We start from the raw sequence: 20,635 nt of genomic DNA, 5'->3' as shown, positions 1-20,635 counted from the left end.
CCACATTCGTGCTTATGCCAGCACTAGAGCTCCTGAGACCTGGCAATCAGTTGGCTGAGACAGTCAATCTAGCTGAAAATTAATTTATAGGTTGATTTTTTTTTCTTTGTCGGGTTGGGTTTCATCAGCACAGAAGCGCTGGTGTTGGCACAAAAGAGGTGGCGAGAACTCTCGGGAAGGCAGAACAGGACTGCCTTTTCCAGTAGCAGCTTGCATTAAGATCACCCTAAGCTGACCGAGAAACACATTAGTTAGCGAACTGTAAAATTTTAACAGAAAATGCGCCTGGCAGCAATGCCAGTGCAAGTCCCCTTTGCTGTCAACCCTTTTGCAAGAAGGAGCCCAGCCTCCCTGAAAACTTTGCAGAAAGGAAGACAAATTTGTGTGGAATTTTTTTTTTTTTTACTTGAGAGCCTTGGGGGTTTTGTTGTTTGGGGGGGTTTGCTGGCGTTTTTTCTAAAAAGGTTTGATTTCCTGCACTTCTGTCCCCACAAGCAGATCACCCACCACTCTTCTCTGTACCATCATAATCAAAGCCCCAGCTTAAAAATGTTTGAAATAGACAGGATGGCATCCCAGATGCTGTCTGCGCTGACAGTGATGCTAGACGGAAGCTGTGCACTGGCTGATCTAGGTGTCCCATGGATGAAACATCCTGCTTGGTAGAGGCCAGCACACTGGCTTGCACTTGGGCTCCTCTGGAAGTCCCCGAGGAGTCAAAATTGCCTGATAGCATCCACTCACCTTTGTCATCTTTGGTTCCGGCTCTAGAGGACAGTAGGACCCTCAGCAAGGAAACCCCTCCTCACAAAGCACAGTCTAGTAAATCTGTCCAAAACCTGGTGGTGCTTCCTGATGCCACCTCTCCTCAACAGCACTCAGCCAACATTGGTCACTGATTTACCAGGAGTTCTCAGGCAAATCACTTTCCTATCCCTTTCTCAGTCTGAAATTAGCCAGTGACTGAAGGGGGGCAGGCAGCAGGATTAAAATCCTCTGAAAAACAGTGTGTGCATGCACCCACGCCTGTTTAAAGCGGATGAGGACCGGAGGCCGGTGTGCCACACGGCCACGCGATAGGTTGTAGCTGAGCGTTCCCACACAGGAGCAGCAAGACATTGGCAATTACTTCAGCTGGGACCGCTGGTGAACGGTTGATGAACTCTCGGCACCAGTTCACTCAGCTTTCAAAAGCCGTGCATCTGAAAGGCAACTGGTGAAAACGCCGTGCGAAACCTCGCTGAAGAACAGGAGAAGTGAAATTGGAAAGAGCACTTAGCAATAGGAGAAAGCGGGCAATAAGGCCAGAAGCAATAAAGAAAGTAAAACACTGCAAGGGAGTGTAAAGAGCTGCCGCTATGTTCAGGCAAGTGGAAGTTACCTGAAAACAAAATGGAAATTCCGCAAGGACTGGACAACTTGAGGAGGGAACGGCCACGCAGCCAACAATGTGCCTGATGAAAAAACTGCACAAAGCTGACAAAACAAGCGAGCCTTTTCATACCGAGCCAACCACTCAACCACGGGTAAACAAATACGTGCAGGATTTCATAAAACCCCCTAAGTATTTTCTCTATTTTAAATTATATTAATTACAGGTTCGGTAGCTAGGGATACTGTTCAAAATAACAAACAAATGCAACCACAATGGGCTGTGTAAGTGACTGCCCTCGGCACTAAAGGAAATCTTAATAGCTTGAAGGTGAGAATTAAGTCAACAAAGTCAACAAATAAAATAAATGCATCTTTTATCACGCCATTACCAAGGGAAGAAAATGCCAAAAGGCAGAACTAGAGAATCTTCTCCTGAGGCCTTGCTGGCAACACAAGATTGCCCCAATTTAATTAAATAAGTTTTGTTAAATCAGTTCAAATCCACATGGACTGTTATGGGTTAAGAGTAGGTTAAACCAGTGCCTTGTTGACAGATAAATCAAAAAGACAGCCCGTCCATACAGCCTCTTGCGCCAGTTTAACTTCATTAATTTAAAAGCTACATCTTAGGTTAAATTAACATAATCCACCTAAAAATCTCAGCAAAGCACCACCACTAAGACTTGAATGATTTCAGATCCGTAAATCCAAAATCACTTCTAAAGCTACCCCAGATTCCAGCCCACCTACTCCACGACCTGCTGTGACGGTTTTCTACCGCAGATGGAGGCAGATTTTGTCTTTCGAAGGAAATTAAGCTACAATTCCCCCGCTAAATATTCAAATTCGATACTTTGGAAAAGGTACCGACTCCATGTTTTGAGTCTATATGGGCAATATTAAAAACACACCAGATGGAGACATCCCTGGGCTCAAAATCGAGGTGTGAGTTTTGCCAAACATGCTGATCTATATTTTTGTGCTTTCACCAAGGCTCTCCCTACCCACGAGGGACTCCTCGCAGCCAGGCAGCTTTAAAAGTGTTCCAGCCTTTCCGTGCATCACTGTTACATAAATCTGCAAGATCAGAAACTACACTAGAAATAACTGGGTCACCAACAATATCCCTCTTCATAGTCACTGCATGACCTTAGGCAGCCCGACATGACTGATCTGGTTTAAGCTGAATAAAATTAAACTGTAGAAATTTTACTGTGTTCAATGTTTTATACATGCATATACACGCACATATCCATCCGTACGTTATCCGCTACAGAAAAGCAAGGATTGGAGACAAAGATCAGAAATATGAGTAGCCGATTTTTAGATTACTATAATAAGCGCTGCAGAAGGTATTTCATATCTTAACAAGATAATCAACCATCATAATTAACTGCATTTTACATACCTCTCCCCTTCCCTCAGGGGAAAGAAAAGCTTTAAAAAACAATCAAACCCCAAAACTCAACACTCCTCCAGACTCAGCAAGGAACCCATCCTACCAAAGTCAGCGAACCAGATGCCGTAATACCTGCATAATTCCCTGGTTCTGAGGGAACGGAGAGAGTTTAAGCCTGTTTCCAGCTCTTTAAGGGAGGTATTTTATATCAGACTGAAACCAGTGGAGTGCCATCGCCCTCACAGTGCAGATGCAAAGCAAAGCAGCTGTCCTCACTCACGTCTTCACCCAGCAATAGGAGTGTCAAATTAAAGATTACTCAGTTTTACTGAGCAGTTCCTTTAGAAGGATTTAGCAGCCAATTATTACATCCAATCATTTCCCTGAAGGAGGTGTCAAGGCGAAAACCAGCAGAGGAAAAAAAAAAGAAAGAAAAAAAAAGTATAGTGAGCTATGTCGTCTTCAACAAGCCAAGAGAAGCAGCGATCTGTGGTGACAATCCCTAGCACAGCAGCCATGAGGTTCCCTGCTTCACAGGGGACAAGAAACAAGTCAGGGCAGCCACTCCTCTACGCCCCCTCTCAGCCGATAGCAGAACTCTCTACAAATATTTCTTGGCAATATTTCGATGCTCCTCATTCCATTTAGCAGAGGAAAATCATGCAGAAGGTGCAGTCTTCGGATCAGCTATAGCTGACCCAGAACTTTGACCTCCCTGAGCTAGACAGCTGCCATGGAAAGTGGGACGTGTCAAAAGCTGGGGTTGGTTATTATTTCAGTGAGTCTTTTGAACATTACTATAGAACAAAGCCTTACTCTCCTCCCTTCCTCAGCTTGTCATGCCTCTAGAGAAGAAATACATACTACAGCGCTTTAATTTACAGAATCTCAGAAACAACGCGGCGGGGGGGTGGTAGTGGTATATTGGTCTACAAATGCTGGGCAAGTAGCAATACAAATAGGAGAACTGAACTAATCAGCTTCTTAACGTGCTGGGCTTACAGCAGCTATAGGAAAAACATGGGCTAAACCCAAGTTTCCCAGTGCTAAGAGCAACTCAATGCAGAAGCTGTGATATAGAAGTGAACCTGCTCATGAAGCAGAGGACGCTCATGGCCTGGGGAAATCGGAGTCATTTCTGCAGCAGGCGGTGGGATGCAGTAGAGCGTGGGGACTTCTTCAGGAGAAGCGGTGAGCGTCTACAGGCTGTGAAATGATATTCCAGAGCAGCGCAGATGGACCATAACTGTTATCAACAGGGACTTCAGAGGGCTAAAGTAATCAGCTATCCCAAAGAAATAGTTATGGCTTTTAATACCATCTCCAAGAGAAGGGCAGCTATTCCCTTATCGCCTGTAAGAAATACAAATCTGTAAGAAGGAAAAAAAAAAGAAAAAAAGCCCTTTAAAGGAAATGTCGGGGGGGAAGGATGAAGCAAACCTGCAAAGTTCACAATGGGAGCTCCAGCAACTGTCTACGCCATGGGACAGGAGGAGTCTAGGATGCCACCGTCCAGGGGCTGGTTGCTGCAGATGTCAGTGAGCAGTCTGTTTCTTCATCAATAAGATGTCTGTAGCATCACCAGTTTTACTATGTCCATTGTTCACAAAAAACCACAACTGTCTTATCTTTTATTAGCTGGCATTTCTCAAGCTTCCCTGCCTTTATTTTTCTCTCCCTAGCATAAATGAGCACATTTACAAATAACACAAATATAAAAACGAAGCTCACACTGTGGGATATTCATCACATGAGGCTGGAAAATGTAAAGTGATGATAAAAGCACTAAGTTATGTTTCACACGTTATTAAGTGACGCCAAATTCTAAGCTTAAAATACCTGACCTCCTAACAGGGGGGTGACTCCCCAGCAGACGGGGCTGCGTTATGTAATAACATTTTCCAGAGCAACAAGCACTTTCTGCGATGCGCGGGGAGTGTACAAGCTGCCACCGCGCACTCAGAAGCATCTTCTACAAGGACTGCATGGCACAAGCAACTCGTGGGTGTGTTAAAGGAAGAACAAATGACGTGCAGGTAACACGCATGTTTTGAAATGCAGGTAGTGCACTTCTGCATGTCTAATTAAAATCCACACAAAAACAAAGCAACACCCAGACAGAGGTAAACGACTCTCCCATCTGCACCAAAGATAGTACCTTTGCCTACTTACCGAGCTAGCAGAGTGCAGCTCCGCGCCCTCAGCCCCTTTCTGCACCAGCTAAACACCCCTGATTTGTATGTGCTGCCTTACATGAAGAGCGAGGGGGGAAAAAAAGGGGCTGGGGGGTGTAGGAAGACAGAAAGAAGTCATGTCGTTTCATCTCATCCCATTGCAGAACTCTCACAGGCTTGTCAGCTGCTGAGGTGCGCTGCTGGCACTGAGTATCGCCAGCACTCAGACCTCTTGTGCCATGCTTCACCCACCCCAGCAATGCAGCTGAGGATCTTCACAAATCCTCCCTCCGATACTCGATCTGGGAAATAACCACTGCGACACAATGCTGTGGAGCCTTCCATTTCTACACTCATTAAAATAATTAAGGAACTGAGACTGACATTAGGGGTTTTGTGGGGTATTTCGCGTCCTCGTTAAAAGGTTCCATGGCCAACATGACTTAGAAATTTAGAGCTCATTATAGAGAACCACCTAAATTAGTATTCCGTTCATGGGCTTAATAGGTATTTAAGCAATGTAAGAGACAGGTTTTGTTTTGTTCTTTTTTAATTGATAGAATAAACTGTATTCAAATGCTCAGAAAGTCTCACTTGTCTTCAACACAGAGAGAGCTGAATGAACCAAGCACAAACAGTCCTGGGACCCTTTGTTACCAATAAGGCAAATGAGCCCATTGGGTTTCCTCCTCCATCTCCAAGCCCTTCGTAATTACAGACAGCAGCTTACCTAATGTTCAGGAAAGGCTGTAAACATTTGTTTTCATTAAGGCTCATATTGGGAAACCAAGCAGATTCTGTTGAACAAAACCTAGCAGAAAAACACTTCACTAGAAAAGGTTGGGATGGTCCAAAGAAACAGCAGAGTAAGGAACAAACAAGGGTAAAAACAAAGCAGAAAAGTCAACACCTAATTTATGCATCTTGGACTAACAATCAGTAAAGAGTTCAGAGAGGAACACAAACAGAAGACGGATTTCCACTTTGAGGACTACAGGCTTTGGTGTTTTTCACATAAAATTACAGCAAACCCTCAGAACCGAAGTTACCTCAGAAGAGCAAAATATTCTTCATACTACATGAAAAACAAGAACCTGAGTGGAAAAAGCAAACAATTTTCTTCTTCCTACATTTTATTTGGGACCATGAATAACACTGCTCTACGTCTTCAGGAAAAAAAAAAAAGGCACACCCAGAGGACAGGAGAGACAAGAACAGTATCAGTGTCTGGAAATCTGCCCAGATACTGAAATATTGTCTGTCCTCATGTCATACTTCAGCCCAAAGAGCCTTTAAAAATGGTTATGTGAAGATACGGTAGAGGAATACCAAATTCACGCTTCCTTTTAAAAGACAAGATAACAAGAACTTCTAACAAAATCCCTTTTAGCTTGCCTTTTTCAAGTTAAAAATCCAAAATAATGATGTGACAGAGCTGCATTTCTAAGAACATCAGAGCTCTGTCTCAGGAAGAGGATCTTCCTCTCTGAGAGCCAAGAAGACCCAAGAAACAGCAGAAGGCGGAGTGAATATTTCGGTGGTTACCTGCCAGTGTTTTGCAGAAACTGGGAAATTAGCATACAGCTGCATCCCCGGGCTGGCAGAGGGCTCTGCACGGCATGTAACAACACGACAGAGAAGCAAATCAATCTGAAGCCTTGATCTGCAGACAGCACCTAACACCAAAGGATGGGAGACACACAGGCCAAACAGGGAACACAGTTAAACCTCCTGACGTGGGACAGTTTCAAAGCAGAAGGTGGGGAACCAGCCCTCAAGAGGATGCAGCTGAGCAGCTGAAAATTATGACCATAATTTGGAGTAAAGTTCCAGGTTGGGAAGTTTCTATGACCAAAACAAGGGGAACACGGTGTGGTTTAGGAAGCTCTTTCATTACCTGAGCTATTCTCACTGAATCGCACCAAATAAAACGCAAAGGAGAGATTATTCCACTTTTACTATGAATGGCAGATAATCTTCGTCCCTCCCACTGCATTAGCAACCCTGCATGTAAGCTTCAGAGGAAATGATGTGATGTAGAACCTTCAACACCAACACGCGCTCAAGGCACAAGTCTTTGAGCAAACAGCGCTGCTGGTGGTGAAGAGGACGTCTTTTTCTGCCACTAAAATAATCAAGTACCCAACAAGTATGAAACCAAGACTGGCAGCCACCCAGTCAATAAACACTGAATTCCAGAGTTCACACTGACCAACCTCGACAGCCGCAGGGAGCCCCAGGTAAGAGACTTGGGAACCACAGCAGTGACTCCGTGGCATCGCTTTCTGATGATTCATTCTGTGGTGTAAAACTCCAGCATACATAGAATAACATAATTGAAAAAGAAAACAAACAAGACCCTTTGCTGAAGAATCTGGAAAAACAGAGGGATATTAAGCAGGGCTACTCCACGTGCAGTCAATGCCAGAGGCACTTAATTTACAGCATTCTTCAGCAAGCAGACGTCTTAAGAAAATACCTGACCCACTGAAATCAATAATGAATAAGCGCTGCCTTTCCATGGATCCAGGAGTTAACTCCCGTTATTTAAAAATGCAGCCGTGCTGATAAAGCACTCTCAAAATCCTCCTTCAGGGAGATAATTTCTTTTTTGTTTACTTATGAATATCTATGTTAATTTAATATCAGACAAAGAGGTGGAGACGTAAGTACACAGATCCCAGAATAGACACATATACAGAAATAAAACAGATATAAATAACATAATTTTACTTTTCAAACAAATATTACTCCAATCTCATACTCCTCAAAACTCTGCCAATTAATTTTGACGATGGAAGAGAGATACAGCGATTAAGTGATGTGCAAGGCCACACAGTACAGCAAGGATTTGAACCAGCAAGCTCCCTACCCCGTACCAACAGTGCTGGGCTGCTAGGAGATACTGCAGGTTTACTGCACGAAGAGGAACAAATGTTTGAACTCATGCTCCAGTCGGACCCTGTGACCATACGCTTCAAGGAAGAAACTTCTTTTTTCACGTGTTCTTTTCCTGAATTCCTTCAGTTATTCTCCTGATAAGAATAGCGTGAGCCTTTACTCAAATGCTCTCCCCTCTGTTTTTCCACACCTCATCTAATTCATCTTTCAAGTTTATTTTGCAGTCCATCTGGAAACTGGTAGCAATTAAATCCTCTTAAACTGGTACGGCATGGAGCACATGTATCAAGAGTAGATTTAATGATGAGATTTCTACATAAGTGAAATAAAACTAATAAAACCCAAACCTCGGTTGCCTAGGTATGACTCAATATTTACAATCTCATTTTCAGGTAATGAGAGGATTTTATAGGCCCACAGACATAAAAGCAGGGTGCTGGGAAACCGTGCCACACCTGGCTTCTCTTCTTGTTCTCTTCTGAGCAAAGTGGGTGGGATGAACTAGATTTCAAGAGACATCAATAGTGGTCAACTTCTCTAGTGTCCGACAAACTCAAAATGTCTAAGCACACCGAGATACCACCATCAGTAGGCCAGCTTGGTTTCAAGGCTGCTGACCCAAGAATCAGGGGGAGTTGAAAGATTTCTCAATCTCTGTTAAGAAAACTTCACGATTTTCAATGCGGAGGTTTAAAGAAGATGATACTAAAAATAGAAGTAATCAAGAAAGTCCCAGCTGCTTACTTGCACAGCAAACTAGACGTATGCAAAAGAAAAACATGAGACTCCCTACTAAAAAAAGAGTTGATTAAAATTTTAGAGTAATTTATTTTTAAATACACATTTTGCTTGACAACTTGCAGAACAAATTGTCACAGTGCCAGGAATAATCTAAGGCATAATAAAAGAGCACGGAAAAGAAATGCAAAGGGTTTCAGAGCCTCTTCCTTACCTCCTCCAGGGAAGAAGAACGACCAAAAGAGACAAGGTGCTTGCTTAGAATAAATCCAAGAACATCCCCACCTCAGAGGGCTGAGCTGATATGGGCAGCTTGCCACCAGCCAGAGGAGCTGATGCTCCTGCTCTTCATCTTTCTCCCCATGGCCACCCCTGCTGTGTTCACTGAGGTGCCCAGGGGATCTGGCCCCGAGATTAGTCCCGCTAACCTAGCAGAAAACCATCTGCCTTTGCCTCTGCTCGGTGGCAGACCATGCCAGAGCCAGCACAAATGGTGTCAGGGTAAGGACGTTCCTCCTTAGCACGTATCCCTCCATTAGGCTGTAATTTCAACCCAGTGCTCAGCAGCAGGCAAAGCGATTTGCTTTATTTGACCAACAGCCCAAGGCAGGGTATTTACGCAGGTGTAAAACAGAGGGACTCCTCAGTAGGGTCCTCTGTGGAAAGCCACGGCTGACAGCGCTCAGCAGGCCAAAGGAAACCAGTGCAACACCGCAATTCGTAATCACCTTGGGCAAAATCTCCCCCAAAGAAAGAGGGAAAACCTCTGAAGATGCATCTACGGTAAGAAACAGGCATTCATCAGAACAGCAGTGCAGCTACACCAGCCTTCTGGGTGGGGTGTCCCCTTGGCCAGGTAGCCGTGGTAATCTTCTGGGTTGGAGAGCACATTTGAAGTCTCCAAGTCATTCAGCAAACCAGTGATGTCAAACTTCTGTCACCAAATGAAACAATGCTTCCCCAAGACAAGGGGTTCAGAAACTCAGCAGCACATGCGCGAAGGAAAATATCCTGTCTGCTGCAGACCCAAACATCCGTGCCTCTCTGTAAAAGCTGGAATATATAAAGCTGTATAAAGAGCTATCAAAATTATGATGAGGTGCAAAGAAAATTCTCTTGGACTTAAAAGGCTAACGATGTGTTGCCTCAAGTTTTCATTTCTTCTGCATAACTTGCACCAGAATATGTTTATATTGAATTCCAAAAGCTGCCATTTAAAATAAATACATTCTAAAAGCTGTCCTAGACACTCAGCGTACATACACACACACGTCACCAGTTCATTCATTCGGCAGAATCACAGCTCCAATGAACAGCTCTTCAGCTGTGAAGAAAGATCAGATCAGAAAACAGCTCCGGAATTGACCCTTTTAACTAAGGATCTCCTCAGTACTGGTACTTCAAATTTTTCATTCACATAAATGAGTATCTACAGGATTTCATGACAGTGAAAGTGTCACGGGCAAATGACATACTGCAACAGAAGAGTTATTAGACATTAGGTCCATACAAAATCTACTTACGTTATTGAAAAGATAAGGAACAGCTGCAGGAGCTCCAGGAAAGGAGGAGGCCAAGGGAGGAGAAGAGCAAGAGTGGACAGTCATCTCCATAGTAACTACCTCTACTCAGAACTCAGGGGAGAACTTGTCTGAAAACTGAAAGAAGGATGATGCTACCAGTGGAAATAGACGGTAATACAGCTGGGGCAAAGAAAACCCAAACTTACAAATAATTTGCCACATGGTCAATGATCCCTTAAGCTTTAGTTTATTTAATGAGAGCCAAGAACAAATATCAAGAGAGAAAAGCAAAGGAGGAAAGCACAAAATCAAAACATAATGATGACATGGCCATTACTGTACTAATTATTTAACAATAAACATGCCATTAAAACAGTAAAAATACAAATGTTCAGGTTAAGAAGAAAAAAAAAAAAATCAGCTTCCCTCAGGAAATCCTGTGCTACTGGATGCAGCAATGGAAGAAGGGGAAAGCACTCTAAGAGCATGAGCTAGGCTGTATCTGTAAAATGCCTGTGATTTTTCTATCAACACAAGATTCCAGAGAAGATACTTGCAACAAAAAAAAAGACGTCTGCTTTTCAAACTGAGTCCAGAGCTAGGAAACTCCTACACTCCCCAAGCCTCAATGCTGGCACCAAGGGCTGCCCTATTTCTGACCAGCACTCACACCACCCCACACCTCTGTCATCCATCTCGGCGTCTCAAGACCCTCTCCCTGCTTGGGATAACATCTGCTTTAATCCGACCCACAACCCCACTATCGCCCCACCGCTGTCCGTGTTGGCGAATCGGCAGCAGCCCACGCTCCCGTTGCCATTTGCAAGGAACAGGGCACAAACATAGCCCTACCGCTCACAGTGCCCAGATCGGCCACAGGAATGGATACAGAATAGAATCACATTCTTCTAAATTCACCTAACAGGGGAAAAAAAAAAAAAAAAAACCAAAACCAAAAAACTCACTGCATTGCCATGATCTTCAAAATACAATTGTTTGCCTTTTTTTCTTCCTGTCTTGGATTTTAAATTCATTTGTGGACAATTATGAATGGAGAGTAAGTAGAAAGACTCATTTGTACAAGTGAATGCTTGACTTGGTTTTTTTCTCCCTCCCATTCACGCTGCAGGATGATGGAAACTGACTCCTGGAGCGAGCAGACAAAAAGCTGTACATCTCAAAGACCTCAAGGTTTGTTTAGGGAGGATGCAACATTTTACCCAAAGCAAAGAAAACCACACACGTGTTATCAAGATACCGGTGTTCCCACTACGATGAGGCAGCCTGGCTTTGGAACGGGCAGAAACAGCTAGGCCTACAGCAAGGAGTCTATCTCTGCTGTCCTGACAAATACCCGGCAATGGCCACCACATGGAAAATTTCTTCTGAAGTAGCATGGGGCTTTGGAAAGGAAAACCAATCACTGGCTGTCCAGATACAGTCCTGGATGGAAAATGGTTCTAACACCAGCCTGTCGTTTGAAAATGCCACCAAAGTAGATTGTCCATAAATGCTTTGCTCTCTGGACAAAGAGGAATAGAGAGGTAACTTCCAGAGAAGAACAAAGTCAAGGAAGTTCTAAAAAGGATCAAAGGGACAAGTGGCTACTGTCCCCGGATCTCAGTCGGCAGCAGTGTGGGCACTGGGCTGAACTGGAATACCCAGGGAAGAGATGGCCAAGCCACAGCACACAGATGCACGTGGAAGCTGACAGAAGAAACCAGATGCAGAAGATAAGCCAAACACGAGGCCAGAACCTTAGTCAGACAGTGGCTTATGTGCATCAAAATCCCTCTTTCATATCAACACACAAACTTGCCTGGAAAAAGCATCTCCCAGTACAGAACGAATTATTCCATACGTGGGTTCAGAACAACCTGTCCTTGGTATTTAAGCACTCAACATCTGACCTGTCGTACACCGGGGTGAGACATACGGATAAAGGGAATGGCTATCAAGCAGCTGAAGGAGCGTCTGCCATGCAGAGAACTGCAGAAACAACTGCACCCATCCGCTCTAGCTGTGGAAACCTCCCAAGCTCAAGGTCAGGAAGACCTCCTGCACCTCTGACTCCTGAAGAAAAGGGGGCAGGTGACGACAAGCAAGTCTGAATCGGACACTGCCTAACCCTTCTCAGCTGCTATAAAACCCACCCTCACAATTATGAAACCACTGCTCCAAGTTGTTTATGTAGCTGTCCAGCTACAAGGTGAAAGATTTCCAGATTCCTGTACCTTGTTATCTCTTTGCACATCGGATAGAAGAGTCCATGTCAACAGCTTCTGTTTGCTCCTTATGAAAATACTGAAAGAACATTAATCACCTGATTTTTCCCTTTTCAAACTACACAGAACAATCTCCTTGGCTCACATTATAAAGCAGGTAATCTGTCTTTTTACTGTTCCTGTGCAAATCCACTTCAGTGGACTATTACTGGGGTTTTTATAAGGCTTGTTATTTAATTATAAATATGCTGCACTAAAAAAGAATGTACACTCATATCAGAATTTCCAAAGAGAAGTAAAAAACAAAATATCATACTGCCACTTTGGTTTTACTGTGGATTAACACAGTTCTTCAAAAAACTAGCGCAGATTTGCATAGCCTACTGAAATTAGAAAAAATAATAGAAGCATGTAGTTGATAAGTGGGATTACATTCTGTGGGAGCAGGCAACGGCTGAACACAAATACATTATATCGTGTTTCAATGAGTGAGAAGATCATTCATTAAAAAAGTCCAGCCTACTTGCCTCCCCCTCCGTGGCCATATATTCATATATATTCATTTACCAAACCTCGACACTCACATGCCCCGCAGTGAGCCAGCTCGGGGTGTTAAATTGGCATCTAAAAATAAAAAGGTAGAAGATGGACAAGCAGGAAAATAGAGCAGGCAACAGGAACACATCCCACGGACTGCCCTTGCTGTAGCGCACAAACACGCGCTTGAGACTGTTAGCAGAAAGCCACTGTATTAATTAAAGGCCTCAGAAGATTCCTAATAAGCAGTTTCTGGCCAATTCAACTGTGGCAGCTTCGATCACTCCTGCTCCCCAGTGGGTTGTCCCTCACTTCTGTGGCCAGTGACCTTCCCTGTGGCGGAACTGGACAGTGTCTTCTCTCAAGACCTGCACAAACCCTTGGCTTGGGGCGAGATGCCCATCCACTCTGCTGCTCCTGCAAGGGGCAGAATTTCCTTCAACCCTATTTTTCTTCTAAACTAAACAAACCTCTTTGTTCCCCTTAACGGAGAAGATATTCTTCTCCATTAAAAAGACCCAAAATTTAAAGCTTAACGACTATTTCGACCAGTCAACCTTCTCCCACTTCTCACAGCCTTCTATTAACAAAACTTTACATTTCCAAATTTACAAATGCATTTGCGCATTTCTGGGAAGGGGGCCACCTAAATCAGTAGCCATCTGATTAGTAACAGGAAGCAAGCCACAGCCTACCATCACCAAAGCTTAACATACTGTCACATCGAGTCTGCTCTGCACATGTCTCGTCCTTGGGTAAGGTGAGCAACTGTTGCTAGAAGCTGTCTCTGCACACTGTTAGTAATTGCCAGCAGCTGCAGTCTTAAGAGTTGCCATAAAAACGTACAAGCATCCAGCACAGTGACCAAAACCTTTGACCTGTTCTGAAGTCCTGAGCTTGCCACTGCCAATCTGCCCCAAATCCCATTTATCCTGTAAGTAGGGCTTAGAATTTTCGGTCTGATCTGGACACTCTGCAGAGACAAAGCTGTGCGTGTATTTCTTTTCCTCCTTACGACCACCAAGCTACCACAGCAGAAACCTGCAGCATCACAAAAGGCAGGCTGCATACTTTTAGCACTGTTCCATGATTTCTGTTAAAATCTAAAACACTACACTTAAAAAGAAATGGAGATAGGACTTCCCTCACCGGCTGCAAGCCTGGCTGTGCAGGAAGCTTCCTCTAGCCCCCAGAGAGTGAAGGTGTTAATTAGTGACAAAGCACCCACAGACTAGTTGGAGCCATATGAAGCCCAATGGCACCAGGCGACCATGATCAAAAGCCTGGTCCATCAAACAAAGTGAGTTTCTGAACAAAATCTGCAGCATTACATTAAATCAGCGTATTTTCACCAGACCCATGTTCTCTCTCCTCTCACCACGATGCTCTCTCTATATGGCATGTGTGGCCCTTCAATCAAGCCATGTTACTTGGAACAGCGTTGAAACTGAAAAAAACACAGATGTGATCACCCTGAAGTGGTGCTTGGCTGGAGGTTCTACTGTTGCGTTACGCAGCTTGGCATGGATGTGTGAAGAAGTAATCTCCTCACCGGTCTGCAGGCAGGCTGTTAGGGATTCACCACCCTGAGCGATGCTTGTCACCAGCCAAGTCCCACAGCCAGCAACCGACTACAACTGAGTCCTCTGACCAGCCACTCACTAGGAGCATCCACTGCCTCATTTCGACTGAAGGAAAATCTACACCAGTGATGGAGGGCAGGGTGAGACCACGAGGCAACTCTAACTGCTAGCAAATTCACTCTCCATTCCGCTTGCTATAAGAATTGGCACTTGCTGTTCATCCAGGCTCTCATGCAAATTGTCTCCGAAACTGGAAGCGGCTGGATCAACTATAAATGCAAATTAAAAACACACGCATGCTGCACACACGCATGAATCCATTCCCTTATTCCACCGACTTGCTCTAGCAGGCGGATCAGTCCACTGAGCTGACCAAGGTGCGGGCCAGAAGACTGCCAGACACGACAGCTGGGAAGAGCAGGGAAGAAGAAACTGGGAAGAGACTGTTTGCCTCCACAGCACCAGCCTGCCGTTACACTGAAGAACTGCAAGGTCAAACCAGAGCCTCAAACTACTCAACAAACCAGAGCCCCCTACAACACCATCCCTTTCACTATGCTTACTTGGTCAGCGCTCCTGTTCTCATCATGGTGTGAAACACAGGTGACCTATTCCTCCAGAACGTGATAGGTTCAAGTTCCCAAAAGAACCATTCCTGCCATACACCACACCCCCTCCCTGCTCAAACCCTGCAAGCCGTAAAAAACTGAATAGTGACTTACATACAACGGACAGTTCAACCACCACAGGAAACCTGGTCCTCGAATCACTGTATTATACAGAACCAGTTCCCATCACGCACGCTTCACTAAGCGCTCCAATCCCTACAATCATTTCACTGCTTATACCCCCAGCTACGTACCACTGTAGTTCCAGAAGACAAGCAATCGTTTTGCAGAGGGGCGGAAAAACCTGCACGAAGCACACGCTAAAGCTGTGGTGTTTAAGTGTGTCTGTTAGTAGGAGGGTGCCGTTAGTTGTACACGCAGCTGAGCAGACAAGTGGAAAGTTTGACTTTGAGCAAGCCCAGGGGGAAGACAAGAAAGGTGCAATTTCTCTGAACTTCATGAGCTAAGGCAGCGAACCCATTTCAGTTCCATCCCCTCTCCTCATCTTCCTGCATTATCCTTTGTCCAACCCAACGTTCCCGGCACAACTCTCCATGGGATCCCGAGCTGACCTGGACTGGGGAAACACTACACAGTCAGCTAAACAAAACAGAAAACCTAAAAGGAAACAAGACAACGATATCAGAACACTCAACACGCTGCAGTGCAGCTGAAGAGGAGCCCAGAAGAGGTTTCACTGCAAGGAGGAAGTTGGGGGAGGGAAAAAACAGGTAAAAGTCTGTGTTAGGTGTAAATGGGAACAAAGTAGGAACGTCCTCCTTCACAGCAACTAAGGCAGTATTATCTCAACAGTTCATGGTGCGTGAAGAACTGAAACGATGCCTTGCCTTCCATAAAAGCCAGAAAAATATTATTATTCTTTTTTTTTTGCTTTGTTTTTAACCTGTCAAATACCAAAAGCACTGAGCTTCCTATTGTTAGGCCTGAACCAACCAGCTGCTTCTCAAGTGTCTGAATTCCCACAGCCAAAAACCTGCAAATATTCCTCAAAAAAAAAAGAAAAAAAAAATTTCAGCCACAACACTCAAATGCCATTTCTTGGGACTGGTGATGTAGCAATCCCCCTCTTTTCTGAAACCGGACTATGCAGGGCACCAGGAGGAGGGACAGCACATGGGACAAGCCCTCCTGCCCCTTGCCATCCCCTCGGCTGCACTGGCAGCTGCTCCTGCAGCCATGCTGGGAACAAGAGAGAAACTCCACAGGTTAAAAAGTAAAGAACCCTGCCAGGACCACACCTACAGTGGATGTCACCTGAATTTCTAGGCAGAAATCATTTACAAGCCTCTGTTGTATCTCATAAAGCCAAAACCAAACACACAAATTTCCCCTGACTGGCAGCAGGATACAATAAGCCTTTACAAAATTTCTACCAGTGTGGAAGGTAACACAAATTTTAATCTGGATACACTGGAGAAGCGACGTGGGAGTATAAACTAGACTTTGAGTCTGTTGCTTGGGGAGAAGAAAAGGTCGTGGAGACGAGGGGTGGGGGAGATGGGACCAGGAAGGTGGCCAGGAAAGCATCACTCTCCTCACCCCATCAGGCTTCTCAGGAGAATCATACGCTCACGCGGGAAACGGAACACTACTTCTGTTTGAAAGAGAGCTTTATTGTACGGTTCACTTCGGCTTGGGGCTACGATGCGAGGAGCGTGGAGGAAAAAGTTTGAGAAAGCATTTTCTGATTCTCTCTCAAGTGGCATGTTTCAGATGACCCGCTTTGCTTCTTACTTCATACAGAGCACAACTTCCAGCCTCCTGCATTCTCGGCATATTTTCAGTAATAGATTGGCATGAGTCCTACAATCTTAACCCTCATTTTGCACATTCCGGTTAAGGTCTCATAAGAGTTCAACAAGGACCTCACGACTGACTTCTAGGAAAGAGCAGGCAGCTTGCTACGGCAGTACGTCAAAGCGGCCCTTTGCAATCAATACCCAGCACGCTGCCTTACTATACAGTTCCTCTTCTCAGAAACATCTGGGTTATTCTTTCTTTAACTTCACACATTTTCATTCTCAGAAAATTAAAAATAACAGCAGCATCACTAACTACTTCAGTGGTGCTTTCCTTGAAATTACACTCATGCATGTACTGACACGTCGCTGAGAGGCCAAAGCTTGGGGAGGAGGAGGGAGGGCACGAGGGGAGAGCATCTTAAGGCATTTAATTTAGCAATCACCTACTGCAAAAGAAAAACTGCTTTTCCATGCTTTCCAAAACAACAAGACGAACCATCTCTACTGACGAAGGAAGCAAAATTTACTGTATCCTCATTGTTACTAGAAGGACTCCACACTGGAGGGTCTGTTTACGGTAGGGCAGTATGTGCAACCATACCCTGCTCATAATCACAACCTTATAGCACGAAAGGGACAAAACAGCAAGGCTGTACTTTAATCATAACGCACTACTGACCTTTTCTTCGAGGGCCCTTCTTCAAAATCTGAAGAACTAACATCGTTGCTCGTTGAAGACACTTGCGATGCATCGTCCTTCTCATTCTCCAGCTGGTCTGATCCTGGTCCTAATCCTTTAGATTGGCCATTAGTGAGAAGTCCTGCAAACGTGACAAAGTAGTACACAATATTCAAAACCTGCATTACCAGTGCCAAATGGGTTTTATAAAAATTCATGCGTGACACTAACAATAGAGAGTTGGCGCCCAAAGCAGCCGTCTTGCAAAGGGACATATTGGTCTTCCACAGAGGTACTCCAACAAACACCTGCCTGCCTGAGCGTTTCTGCTTTGGTTAACTGTAAGGCCTCAATCCCAAATAACCACGCTATGGGCGTTTGCAAAAGTATTTCTAATCTTGTCACATCCCTCATTCAAAAAGGGACACAGCTTAGACAAACTCATCTCTGTTTTACAGAACTCGTATCGACTGGCGTAGATGAGAGTCTTTTGCATTCATCTGTAGATCGATATAAAATTAAGCTGCCATTTGGTTCAATTTGTCGTCATCTTGCTCTTCATTCCGCTGCTTCCAACCACTGCAATTTATGCTCCTTTAAAAACAATTCTGAATCCCGAAGGGGCGGCCATCAAACGGCTGTTTCTCGACTCTGATTCTTGTGGCCAATATCAGTCACCTACAGAAACTGCAGACCGTCAGCAAAGGTCCACGGGGCAGGGGAAACATCCGCCACGGCTGCCTTCCCCTCTGTGCCTTTTCTCTCCTAGAGGAATACTACAGAGCAAGCGGAGTCGCATAGGTGGAAGGCAGCAGCGGGCCCTACACAAGCACAACGTTTAACCAATTTTGCTTTTTCTACTCAAAGTAGTAATTACAGCATAATATGACTCTTACAAACAGTGAAGCCACTCATACTTAAGGAACGTATTCAGCAGTAGGCTCTGGGATGAGAGGAAGGAAGATTACTATGAAATTTATCAGCTCAGTATTTACTTGGTGTTTTAAGAGCCTATTACCAGAGGAGCTGCAATTTTATTCACAAGAATGCTTTCCCATCTCGCCACCAAAACACTTCTGCAAATGGCACAAAGCTTTTTTGGTAGCTTTATTTCCTCAGAGAAATGCTAGTAGGACTTCCCTCCCTGGGCCACTTCAATCCCCCTTTCTATAATTGCACCTTAGAAAAGAGAACAAGGAGGGGGCCAACCCCTTCCAAGATAAGCTGGGCAGCAATGCTGTGAAGAGTCCTAACCCAAAAATGCTCACTAATAAGAGCAGTCCAACACTTCCCCCCAGCGCTACACCAGCACTGCACCACCTCAGAGCTGCCGCTGACAGGAAAATCACCGTTCAGCACCATCGCCGTGCCTACTTGTCGCATAACGGAGCGTTCAGCCAAGCTCAGCTTCGAAGAGAGACAGAAGCATAACCAGAGCAAGGCACCTCATCTGGCAAGCTGCGGGCTCTACGTACCAGCACCCTGACCACAGCCACGGCCAAACGCTCCCTCCCTGCAAGCCTTACTCACCGCTCACTTAGGCACTAGGACTGCAGCCGATACGTGATCTGCTAGCAGCCTCTGAACCTTTCAGCGCTTCCCCTCCTCATCTAACCGCGCAGACTGGCCGGTTTTAAACGGCCTAATCCAAAGTCTGCGTCGTACCACTACACCGTCATCTCTCCTTTTTCCAGTGGAAGTTTGCTCTTATTCATTCTGAACAAGACCAAGTTTCTCTTGCCTTGGGAGTCAGAAGCGGCTACATGGTGGCCACATGCTGCAGTTTTGGCACGCTGATTTAAAAATACCACCCACAAAGCAGAAACCTGCTTTAATTCTATATGGGGAAGATGCAGTGAACCGTAGCTCCATTTTATACTTCCTAATGTGGAGCCCACAAAGCAAAAGTTGAAACTAAGCACCAATTTTTGCACTAAACTGTCTGTTCTAGCCAGCCTAAGACTGGCAGGGAGAAGTTAAATGACCCAATTTACATTTTCACTCCCCTTTTGTTAAATTCCTTTCGCTACTTAAGAGATCTCAAACTGTGATCCAACAAATAATACAAATTTCAGTATCAGCACAGGATACTACCACAGGGCTTGTAATGTAACACAATGACACGACGTGGGGTGACAGCATCCCTTCAAAGCATTCCCGAGGAAATGAAGGCAGCTTTCTAAAAAACACCAAACAGATTCTATTTCTATGCCGAATTCACTCTTACTAGAAGCCCTAGCACCCAGGTTTCTCCATGAAAACGTTTCACCTTTTGCTTTGCATTGTTCCACGAAACACTGCTGATAAAATTCACAATTTCTGAGCTCCAGAGAAGACTAAACCAAGGATACCATCTGAGGCCTGACACTCAGTACCTTAACTCTCATAGATGAATTTGATTAGGTTTTCCAAGCACGCTATTTGTTCTAGAGACCTGCCAGATGTAAAACCCACCCACCTGAAGTATATCAGTCAAGACAACCACCTTTCAGGCTGTCAACTTGCACGCACTCAGAAGGCTAGTTTTATTCCTCCTTTCCCCCGGCCAAGCCATCAGTTGCCAGATGTAAAACCCACCCACCTGAAGTATATCAGTCAAGACAACCACCTTTCAGGCTGTCAACTTGCACGCACTCAGAAGGCTAGTTTTATTCCTCCTTTCACCCTGCCAAGCCATCAGTCCACTGGGGAGACAGGCGGGATTTGTGTCCCTTCAGGAAAAACACCGGTTCTTCTGCTATTATTCGTCATGAGCAGCACCACCCCAAAACACAATACACTGATACACAGTGCTGATACACAACATTAGCTATCATGAGCAGACACCACAGATTAAAAACAGCACCCTAAAACGGAGGCAGAACACTACGAATGAGAGATACCGATAATAACGAGAACGGGTGTCACGGTTTCCAGGGCAAGCGTACCTGCAGAATCCACTCTGAAGTGATGGAAGACACGGGCACCCGCAGTTCACAGCCTCCTTCCAAGCATATGCTGAAGGAGGCTGTTACGAAGTTTATTGCCACTCAATCATTTTTATGTCAAATGTGTTCAGTTTGCCCCCAGACGCCTCTTCCTTCAAACGCCCTTCCTGCTATCCCCAACTCCGATAACACACCTTCTTTTCT

At 44.8% G+C, this 20,635-nt stretch overlaps 1 long non-coding RNA gene across 1 annotated transcript in view; it reads right to left on the bottom strand.

Annotated features, from left to right (window-relative positions):
- Window positions 1–20,635, bottom strand: part of LOC104495718 — a 53,510-nt gene that overhangs the window by 10,597 nt on the left and 22,278 nt on the right. Inside the window, exon 2 of the long non-coding RNA XR_727811.1 lies at window positions 17,505–17,646. This is a non-coding gene — a long non-coding RNA (uncharacterized LOC104495718). The remainder of the gene's footprint in view (window positions 1–17,504; window positions 17,647–20,635) is intronic.

This window comes from Buceros rhinoceros, unplaced genomic scaffold (assembly GCF_000710305.1).
Source record: "Buceros rhinoceros silvestris isolate BGI_N320 unplaced genomic scaffold, ASM71030v1 scaffold43756, whole genome shotgun sequence".
In the NCBI taxonomy this organism is placed as follows: Eukaryota; Metazoa; Chordata; class Aves; order Bucerotiformes; family Bucerotidae; genus Buceros; species Buceros rhinoceros.
Note: the sequence above shows the minus strand (reverse complement) of the source record. Positions and strands in the feature narration are given on the sequence as shown.